Raw genomic sequence first — 10936 nt, 5'->3', positions numbered from 1 at the left:
AAGCAAATAAAATAGTTGAAATGTGTAAATGTGTCATTTTCTGTGTGTCCTTGTGTGAGGCTGGCATCCCAGGGGGTCATCGCAGCCTGGGCGCCTCTCACTAGGTTTTCCATCCTGGCTGGGTGACGTGGTACCCGGCTCGTGGCAGCTGTTAAGAGCCTGCTGAATGAATGAGAAGAGGAATTTTTTGTTGTTGTTTTTGCTACTGAGGACTGGACCTAGGGGTGCTTTGTCACCAAACCACATCCCCAGCCCCTCCTATTTTTAATCTTGAGACAGGACCTCGCTAAGTTGCTGAGGCTGGCCTCAAACTTGACATCCTCCTGCCTCAGCCTCCTGAGTAGCTGTCGCTATTGTACCCCAGAAGAGAGGACTTCTTATTGCCTGTTCTCTGTCCTCAAATCCAGGTGACTGGCTGGGGTTGTGGCTCAGCGGTCGAGTGCTTGCCTCGAATGTGCAAGACCCTGGGTTCGATCCTCAGCACCACATAAAAATAAATGAATCAAGGTATTGTGTCCTTGGAGTCAGGGGTGTGTCTCAGTGGTGAAGCACTCACCTAGCGTGTGTGAGGCCCCGGGTTTGATGCCCAGTATGGCAAAAACATAAAAACCAGTGGCCTTTGTTATAATGCATAGAGTGGTTGAGGAACTTTGTCATGGTCACACAGCAAGGGGAGCAGGTGCTAGAATTAGAACCATGATCTGTGTCAACCTGTACATGTACAACCCCCGACAGTGGGTGGCATGGCCACCTTATACAGACAAGGAAACTCGGGCCCCACCAGTGGAAGCCCCTTGTCTTCATGCCACAGTTGTGGAGAAGAGGGGGCTGGGGCATGAGCCAGGCCAGACTCTCCAGAGCTGAGCAGTCTGCAGAACACAACAGGATCTTTCCTCGCTCATGTCTGACCTTGTCCCCGGATGAAGACCCGCCCGCCCCAGCTCCATGGATGGGGCTTTAGTAGTCAGGAAAGCATTTGGGGGGTCATGAGGCCCATGGAAGAGGGAAGCCTGGGAGCCACTGAGAACCCAGAGTCTTTTTTTGTTTGCTTATTTTTTTGAGATGGGGTCTTGCTATGTTGCCCAGACCGGCCTGGAACTCCTGGGCTCAAGTGAGCCTCCTGCCTCAGCCTTCCAAGTAGTTGGGACTGTAGGTGGTGCCACCACTGCGCTGGCCTGGGCCACACCTTGGAAAGCTCTCTCCACCGTCCGGGAGCACCAGGCTGAGAACCAAGCCTTTAACACAGGGCTCTTTGGGGACCCTTAAGACCCAAACCACGGGCTCAGCGACAGCGCGTGTGTACGCGTGAAGCCCCGGGTCCATCCCCAGCACCACAAAAAAGGAAGAAAGAAACTATACCAAAAAAGCAGGATGATTTGCAGGGACCGGTCACAAGGACAGTGTCCTTTACAGATGCCCGTGTCCTGTACAAAAGGGCAGCTTTTCCAAGCTATTCTTGTTTTTGCAGTTTCTCAAACAGGCCTAGGGGTGGCCCAGGCCAGTGCAGTGGTGGCACCACCCACAGGAGGGTCACTTGAGCCTAGGAGTCCAAGGCCAGTCCGGGCCACAGAGCAAGACCCCATCTCAAACACTGAGGTGTGTCTGGGTGGCACACGGGGTGCTGTAGGGGTGAGAGAGACTCCCCGACATCCTTGAAAGTTCACTGAACTGAATTGAAAACAGATTGATCAGGAAAAAACGGGGGGCACACAAATTTATTAAGATATGACTCAGAGGTGAGGCAGGAAGATCCAAGTTCAAGGCCAAGCTCAGCACTGAGCGAGGCCCTGAGCAACTTCGTGAGACCCTGCCTCACCATCAGAAAACTTGAAAAGGGCTGCGAAGTGGCTCAGCGGTGAGGCCTGGTTTGATCCCTAGAACTGCCCAGAAATAAATAAATGAAATAAAGAGAGGAAATCAAGGTGTTAACAAGCCCACGGGCACAGAGCACTGTAAACTGTGGCCGTCAAAGGAGCCACAGGTTTGACGATTGGACATCTTCTGCACAGAGGAGGGGTTGTGGGCTGCTAGTGGTGGACCTGGAATGTCCCCAAAGACCCATTTGTTCAAAGATTTGTCTCCAGCTCGGTGTTCTTGGGAGATGCGCCAAGGAGAGGTCTTGGGTCATTGGGGGGTACTCTTGCAGGGGACTGTGGGACCCTAGGCCTTCCTCTCTCTAGCATCCTGGCCATGAGGTGAGCAGCTTTGCCCTGCCACAGGCCCCCCGCCATGACGTGCTGCCGCAGGCCCAAAGCAACAGCCAGCTGACCATGGACTGAAACCTTCAAAACTCTGAACCAAAATAAACCTTTCCTCTTTAAAAATGGAGTCCCTCAGGCATTTTGTTACAGTTACAAAAAGTTGGCTAACATTGTGGGCAATTTCAGAAGGGTAAGAAGTGATTTTTATGGGAATTGAACAGGTCCAAAGAACACATTCCAGTTTGTAAATGATTCTCTTTGGAAACTGAAGAGAAGACAGGCTGTGACAATACCTGTCTGGGTATGGTGACATGTCCCAGCCTTCTGTCCTGACATCCGAGCTTCATCTTTCCTGGTTAATGGATTTTAGGGAAAAGGCTCAAAACAATGGCATTTCTTTTGGAAGACCTTCCTCAGGTGGAAACGGCTCTGCTTTCAATCAGAAATGTCCTCCAAAGCCCTAGAGTTGAAGGCTTTATCGCCAGCCTGAGGCATCACTGGGAGGAGGTGGAGCCTTTAGGGGTGGGGCCTCAGGGGAGGAAGTGAGGTCATGGGGTGTGCCCTCAAGGGACCTGGCCCCTCCTCTTCCTCTCCTGCCTCCCAGCTGCCAGGAAGTGAACAGGCCTCCTCCACCATGTTCTTCTGCCACCATGGACCTTCTGCCACAGGCCCAAAGCAAGGGGACCAAGCAGTTATGGACTGAACCCTCTGAAACCATGAGCCCAAATTAAGCTTCCGTCTTACTGTGGGGATCATCTCAGGTCTTTTGTCATAGCCACACGAAATGGACTAACACAGGAACTTCAGAGAGAGCCCCTCCCGGCCCAGGGGAGGAACAAGAGTTGTTTTTCTGTGATGCCTACTGACATTAGGTGCTTTGTAAAGAGATTTGTTCTGTTCGCAATTTCAGAAGCTGAAAGTCCAAGATCAGGAGGCCCCATCTGTTGGGCTCTGGTGGAGGCCTCTGGCCCCATCACAACATGGCGGACACACTATGGTGGAAATCCGCCTGAGGGTGGGGTCGGTGGGGAGACGCTCTCTCTTCTTACAACAAACCCCTCTTGGGGGGAACTAACCGGGATCCCAAAAGAATTGCATTAATCTCTTCCAAGGGTCCCCCTCCACGCCACCACACTGAGGACCAAACTTGCAGCATATACCCCTTGGGGACACACCCCATGTGGCAGTTAGAGGGACGTGACCCTGGACGGGCGTTCCAGCGCAGCCTGACAAAGCTTTGGGGTATCATCTTCTCCCTCCTATTCCTCCCTCCCTCCCTCCCTCCCTCTCTCCTTTCCCCAGGGCCCTGGGCGTGTAGGGAACCCCTCCACCCCTGAGCTGCACCCCAGACCTTGATAACCTTTCTTGCGAAAGAATTAAAGCAGAAGGGACTTCGTTGTGGTGCCTCTTTGGCCTCCTGTTCAGACAACTTGGCCGCTGTGTCTCTGATCCTGAATTCTGGGAAGATCACGTAAACAGCTTAATTCCAGCTCAGGGAAATGGAGCTTTAGCGTGAGTGACTCCATTTTGGTTTTAAGCCTGGGCAGCCCAGGGCCTCGCACAGGAGCTGTGTCCAAGACAGTGGCCTCCTGGCAGGGGGGAGAAGGGGGAGGCTGGGTGTTGTCCTAAGGGCCTTGAGAAGCCCAAGAGGGGCCTGGCCTCCCGTTGTGTCCCCGAGCCTCGCTCTCCCCATACCTCAGGGGCCTTCACCGGGTGCCGGGCACAGAGCCGTTGCTTCATCGACACAGTTGTCTCCTCTTCCAGAAAGCCCTCCTGGATGCCAGGCACCTCTTCTGCCTCCCAGGGCTGCCTGTGCGCCCTCCATCACAGCACTCTGGGTGGCAGCCAGTAGGTTCTATGGAGGGTGGGTCTGCCTGGGCCTGTGTCTCCTGAGCCTGGCCCTGCTCTGGGACGGTGGTAAGTCACAGGAGGGAGAGGGGTGCTGTGAGGAGCTGGGAATGTGGGTCCCTAGGACCTTGTCCCTGCCTCAGGAGACACCCCTGGGGCTGCTCTAGTCACACCCACTGTGTGTTGGCCCTACTCTGGGGACCAGCAAGGATGCAGCAGCCCCTAGGCTGGCAGTACAGGGCGCGGGGTCCCAGCTATGGGCGTGGGTGGGGATGGGGTTCCAGGGCAGCTGAAGGGTCCTGGCGGGCGCATGCCAGGGAGGGGCTGGGAGAGGCCAGGGCCTCGCCTTAGGCAGAGGCAGGGGTCTCAGACTCTGGGCTCTCTTACACCCTCTTTGGCCCCTTTGTCCCCAGGGGAAAGCCCGACTCCTCTGTTGGGATTCGAACCCCGTCCCCTCCTTTCTGGAGACACTGGGCTCTCCGTGCTCCGTCCCCCTGTCCAGGCGGCCTCTCCCAGCCCCTCCGTCAAACCTGGAGAGCGCCCAGGGACCCCTCGGAACCCAGAGTTTGGGGGTGATGCTGAGGTCATCCCGGGAACTCACTGAATGCCACAGGCCCAGAGGGGGCGGAGGGGCAAAGTCTGGCCCTCCCCCTCCCCCCTCCCCCTTCAGGTGCTTTCTTCCCGCCAGGGACCGGAGCCGGGACCTGCCCAGACATGTCCATGCCCCGGAAATGGGAGGGTCGCCCTGCCACCCGCAGTGTGCAGTGCCCATGGAGGGGGCAGAGACAGGAGAGGGAGAGGCGGGGGGGCAGGGAGCAAGAGACACAGAGAGCTGGAAACTCCCAGGGCATCTTGTTTAAACTAAAAACACCCAGGGACAGAGAGAGCAGGATGCGGCAGAAAGGAACGACGGTGCTCTCAAAGGACACAAGAAAATGTTCCGGTGGCAGAGCGCTCAGGCAGCACGGGGAGGCCCTGGGCCCGTCCTCAGCAAAATAAATAAATAAAAATAATAGCTAGGACATGGGTACATTTACCAAGTCTGGTGGCCGGGGTGTGGGGGGCACGGGGCGGGGGGGGGTGGCCAGGGACGAGGGGCAGAGCTCCTCCTGGGCCTCTGAGGTTCCCGGCTGGTGGAGGCCGGAGCGCTGCCTCCCTTAGAGACTTTTTCACGGAAGTTGACTTACTGGTCAGGACGGGAGGCCAGACGCAGAAGCCCAGGGAAGCAGCTGGTAAAGGAGGTAAAGGGCTATTAAAGGACCCAAGGTCGCCCCGCGATCTTGCACTTGGCCTACAACCTTCCTCCTCTCCGCCATCTCCAAATTCCCTACCGCCAAGGGCAGGCCGTCTGCAGGACCTTGTGGCGGATGCAGTTTCTCTAGGACCTTGTCACAGGGATAACCGGCTCTATGCCGAGTGACCCAGCCTGAGCTGTGCCCTGAGGGCCTCAGTTTTTCCTTGTGACATGAAGCTGATCCCTGCACCCACCTGGCAGGGCTATGGGTCCAAGCTCGGTCAGGGCCTGGCATCCAGCAGGTGCTCCATAAATGCACACAGTGAATAGCATTAGGATCAGAGGCGAAAGGGTACCAAGCAGGATGTGGGGGGCGGGGAGCGCAGGAGGGAGATGGAGGTGGCCCAGCTGCTGGGTTCCGGCGGGAGGCACGTGGGGCCTCGTGCTGGATCCCGAGGTGACCCACTTCCTGTTGGGCTCCAGCTGCCCTGCGCCCCCACCCCCAGGCAGGAACCCGCACAGCCGGTCCCGGGGCTGACTGACCACTTCTCCCCCACGGCCCAGACCTGCTGAGTCATGCTCAGCTGTCGCCATCTGTCCCCCCTCACTGGACACCCTAAGGGGACGTGGCAGAGACCCAGAAGGGAAGGGAGGTCACACCTGGGGGAACCAACCCTTCACTTCCTTAACAGCCTGGTGAGTTGCCACACGCCCTGGACCGCCCTTGACCGAGACAAGGTGAAAACCTGGAGGCTCAGACAGAAACGAGACGCTGCGATCACAACCTCAAATGTTTGAATGTCAATAAAGAAACCAAAAAGATAACCACGGAGCCGCAGGCTGTCATCCCAGCAGCTCGGGAGGCTGAGGCAGGAGGATGGCGAGTTCGGAGCCGGCCTCAGCAGCTCAGGGAGGGCGGGCTGTGCCCAGTGGTCAAGCTCCTGGATTCAGTTCCCGGAGCCAAAATGAATCAATGAATTGTGGACTGAGAGAAGGGACCTCCCGTGCAGCGGACCCCGGAGTTTCCTGGACATCTGAAGGCCCTAGGGATGTCACACCAGGCCCATTGGGGAGGGGACAGCCAAACGGGGACTTCAACGACAGGAAGGACCAGGGTTATCGGTGGTCAGCACTCATCTAGGGCGTGCAAGGCCCCGGGCTCCATCCCAGCGCCACAAAATAGATGAATAAAAAACAGCACAACAGAAACGGATCCTCCACGGCTTCAGCCTCCTCCACGGAGGCCAAAAGCTCAGTCAGGGGGGAGGGAGAGTCTGTCCCAGGACACCGCTCTCCTGGCTTCTGGTGGCTGCTGGCCATCCTTGGCCTCCCTCAGCCTGTGGCTGCATCACCCCAGGTCCTATGTGTCTGTCTGTCTGTCCTCAGATGCGCCCTGGCTCACCGCGGTCCCATTCCATGTGCCAGGAGCTTGGATTTCTTTTCCTTTCTCTTCTTTTCTCTCTCTCTCTCTCTCTCTTTTTCTTGTTGCGCTGGGCCTGGGCCTCGCTTCCTTGTGTGGTCCCTGGGGGTGGAGGGAAGCTGAGCATGCACTGCATCTCTCCGTTCGTGTTTTGTAAACGGGCTGCTCCTCAGAAACACACGAGGATGTGTCCTTCTGTAAGTTTACCTTCCCTGACTTCCTTTAGCTCTTTTCTTATGTTTTCCCTGAGCTCTTTGAGCATATTTAAGACAATTGTAGCCAGGCACCATGGTGCACACCTGTCATCCCGGCATCGGGAGGCTAAGGCAGGAGGATCCTAAATTGGAGGCCAGCCTCAGCAAATTCTCAAGACTCAAGAGTCTTGAGAAGGGACTGGGGATGCAGCTCAGCTTGCCTCGCATGTAGGAGGCCCTGGGTTCCATCTGCAGCACCACTGAATAAATAAATAGACAGAGGTCACTCTTGCCATCAACCCAGCACTTTTGGGGGGCTCATTTACATGCTCATGACTTTCAATCTAACCCTAACTGCAGGAAATGCAGATAAATCTGTCTAGGGGAAGAAGCCACCTTTGACAAAGAAAATATTCTGGGATGTGCAGTGAGTTGGCCCAGGTCCCAGCTGAGAAGCCAGCCACCTGCTGTCAATATCCTCTTGGTCCCTGGGTTGGCTTTCCAGGCCCTTGGCCAACCCAGTACCTAGAGCTGCCTGAGAAGCTCCCACCTCAGGGCCTTTGCACCTGCTGTGCCCCTCCACCTGCTCCCTTCCCTCTTCTCCCTCCATGCTCCCGTCCCTTTCTTTCTTTGGCCTGGAAGCCTTGTTCACAGGGATTTAAGGAAGACTTGTGGCTTCATCCACTGAACGAATGAACGTGTCCCTTCAGAGCACCCTCCCTGTGAGCAAGCACAAGGAGTCCTTGGTCCTGAGGGGTGGCCTGAGACAGCTCAGAATGTTGACGAAGCTGGCACAGAAAGGCCCAGCACCTGCTCCCATCACACAGCCCGGGCAACGCAGAGCGGGGCCCTGAACCTGGGCCCCCCGGCTCCCGGGGCTCCCTCTGCCCGTACCCCACAGGCCTGGGGTGGGGTGTGCTGGGGCTGCCTGCGGGGTTCCCACCCAGCCCCGCTGCCTCCCAGCCCGTGACCTGGGTCCTAGTGTCTCATCCGTGGAATGGACGTCAAGGTCACTAGAAGGCCCCGGTGTGTGGGGGGGCAGAGGCAGAAAGCCCCACGCGACACACCCCTGCGTGATGGCAGGAGGAACTGTCAGCCTGGAGGAGCTGGGGGGACAGGAGGGGGCGGGAGGGGACAGGAGGGGACGGGAGGGGGCGGGAGGGGACAGGAGGGGACGAGAGGGGACGGGAGGGGGCGGGAGGGGGCAGGAGGGGACGGGAGGGGGCGGGAGGGGGCGGGAGGGGACAGGAGGGGGCAGGAGGGGACGGGAGGGGACGGGAGGGGACAGGAGGGGGCAGGAGGGGACGGGAGGGGGCGAGAGGGGACAGGAGGGGGCAGGAGGGGCGGGAGGGCCGTGGGGCTGGGGCTTGAGAGGAGCGGGTGGCGGCAGGGCCCTTCTGTCCCCACCACCTGCCTGGGCCTGACTGACTCCAGATGTGGCTGAGGCTGACACCACGGCCCAGGACAGGTGACGATGGCTCCTGGTGTTGGACGGCGGCTTGCGGAGGGCCTGCGAGCTCAGAGCTGTCCCTCTCCAGGGGGAGGCCACTGGCTTGGGAGTCCTTAGTAATGGTCCCCAGACCTGCCCGGCAACGCAGGCTGAGCCAGGGTGCCACCCAGAGCCAGCGGTGGGCACTCCTCAGGACCCAGGCACACGCTGACCCCCAGGGAGGTCACAGCGGGCGACAGGACAGCGTCCACCCTGACCCCTGGGACTCGCTGGACTTTGGAAACAGTCTGGCCCGTCCCGTTCAGCGGGAGGCTCGTGGTTTCCCTGGCAACAATGTGACAAGGGGACCGGTGACCGAGAGCCTGTGCGGGCGGGGGGCCCCACCAGGCAGAGAAGCCACCTGACCCGGCCCCGCAGTTGCCCTCCACCTCCTGCACCCCCGGGGACAGTGGCCCCTGTTCCCGAGGAAGTCAGGGTCCCCAGGGCTGAGGTCACCCCTGGCTGGCTGCCCGCGCCCCGTGCAGCTTGGCCACGGGAATGGCCACGAATGAGGTCATCGTTTACAGAATTTGGGGAGTCGGCCCAGCCACGCTCTGGAGCTTGGTGAAGCGGAAATCTGACAGGTGGCCCTTCTCCAGGGGACTCATGGCTTTTATGCCCCTTGGGGAAATTCCATGAATGAAGTGAGCTATTTACTAACCCCGCTCTTAAAGTGACAGATGCCCATTCCGGACCCGGCAGCTCCACTCTGGGCATGTGCTGTGGAATATTACATAACAAGGGAAAAGGATGAACCCAAACAGAGAGACCCCAAAACGCCATCGCTCATGAACATGGGCTGAGCGGAGCAAAGGGTCCCAGGCGGGAAAGGAGATTGCGGCTGCTTCTGTTCAGGTCAAGGTGGGAAACAGGCAAACGTATCCATGTTATCTAGAGGTTGGGAGGGTGATGTTAGGGAGGTGTTCCCTGGGGCCAGGAAGAATGTTCTGGAACTTCACCCCCCCCAGTAGTCTCATGGAGACACCATGTATAAAAATGTCATTGAACTAAACACCTCAGATTGATCCTTTTGGTTTTATGTGACTCATCTTTTTTTGAAGGGGGGATTTCTGGGGATGGAACTCAGGGGCTCTGGACCACTGAGCCACAACCCAGCCCTATTTTGCATTTTATTTAGAGACGGGGTCTCACCGAGTTGCTTAGCGCCTCACTGTTGCTGAGGCTGGCTTTGAACTCAGGATCCTCCTGCCTCAGCCTCCCGAGATGCTGGGCTGACAGGCTTGAGCCTCTGGGCCCTGCTTATGAAACTCATAAAACTTTTAAAGCAGGTGGAGGTGCGCACACTCTCCAGGTGTGGGCTGGGGCGGAGCCCGGGAAGAGCATGTGCTTAGCCCGCGGAGACCCCAGGGTCCCTGCCCAGCGGCCTCCAAAAACACTTAAGCATCATCATCATGAGACTCAGCAATTCTACCTCTGGACACAAACCCAAAGGAACCGAACGCAGGGGCACGGATCTCGGTGCTCACACACTCCCAGTGGCCGAGAGCCACAAGGTGCAAGAGCCTAATGTCCGCCCAGGGTGAGTGCGCCATCCAGGAGTGGTGCCCGGGCTGCAGCGCCCACACCTGCCGCAACGTGAGCCCCAAACCACCACGCTCAGCGCAAAGGCCAGAGGCAAAGGCCACCAGTGGGCCACCTCCTTGACATGAATGGTCCAGAACCCATGACTGCACAGGGACAGAAAACAGGCCAGCAGCTCCAGGGGCTGGTGATGGAATGTTCTGGAAGATTTAAGGCAATGCTTATACTACACGATGAATGTGCTAAAGGCCACTGCATCGGACATTTTAAAAATACTTCTTAGTTGTTGATGGACCTTTATTTTATTTATTCATATGTGGTGCTGAGAGTCGGACCCAGTGCCTCACAGGTGCCAGGCAACCGCTCCACCACTGAGCCCCAGCCCCAGCCCCAGCCCTGCCTCACACCTGTCACCCCCAGACACACTCCTCGTCATGGCACGGCGGCCCACACAGAGCTGGCAGAGGCCCTGGGGCCAGGAGCCCTGAGCACGGAAAGAAGGTGGGGGAGGTGCTCCCTGGCCTCCACATCTGGTGGCTGGACCTGACAGACACCAGCCCTCCCCGCGGTGACACCCAGCTCCTCAATCCCGCCACCTCCATTCTGGGCCCCGCCCAGAGCCTGGAGCACAGGGAAGATGCCTTCCTGCCCTCAAGGGGAGCAGGAGCCGGGACGGAGTCCCAGCTGGGAGGTCAGCCTTCGCAGAGGATGAGCACTGCTCAGTAGGGTGGGGGCTGCTCCCTGCAGGAGGGGTTGGATCAGGGTTTTGAAGAAGGAGTAGGAATTCTCCCGTGCGGCTGAGTAGCTGTAGTAACGCCCGGTTATTGAGCACTTATTATGCACCTGGTGATCCTCCCCCAGGGTCTCCATCCCTGTGGAGTGGTCCCCTGCATCTCCCTGTAGAACAAGAGGGCGTCTGGACGCGGCCCAGCTGGGAGTCCGTGACCGCGCCGTCCCATCTCCGCTATTGAACTTGAAAAGCTGCCGACTCGGGCAGTGTCCCTTTGC

Source organism: Callospermophilus lateralis, chromosome 1, assembly GCF_048772815.1.
Source record: "Callospermophilus lateralis isolate mCalLat2 chromosome 1, mCalLat2.hap1, whole genome shotgun sequence".
NCBI lineage: Eukaryota > Metazoa > Chordata > Mammalia > Rodentia > Sciuridae > Callospermophilus > Callospermophilus lateralis.
The sequence above is the reverse complement of the archived record's forward strand: the minus strand, read 5'-3'. Positions refer to the sequence as shown.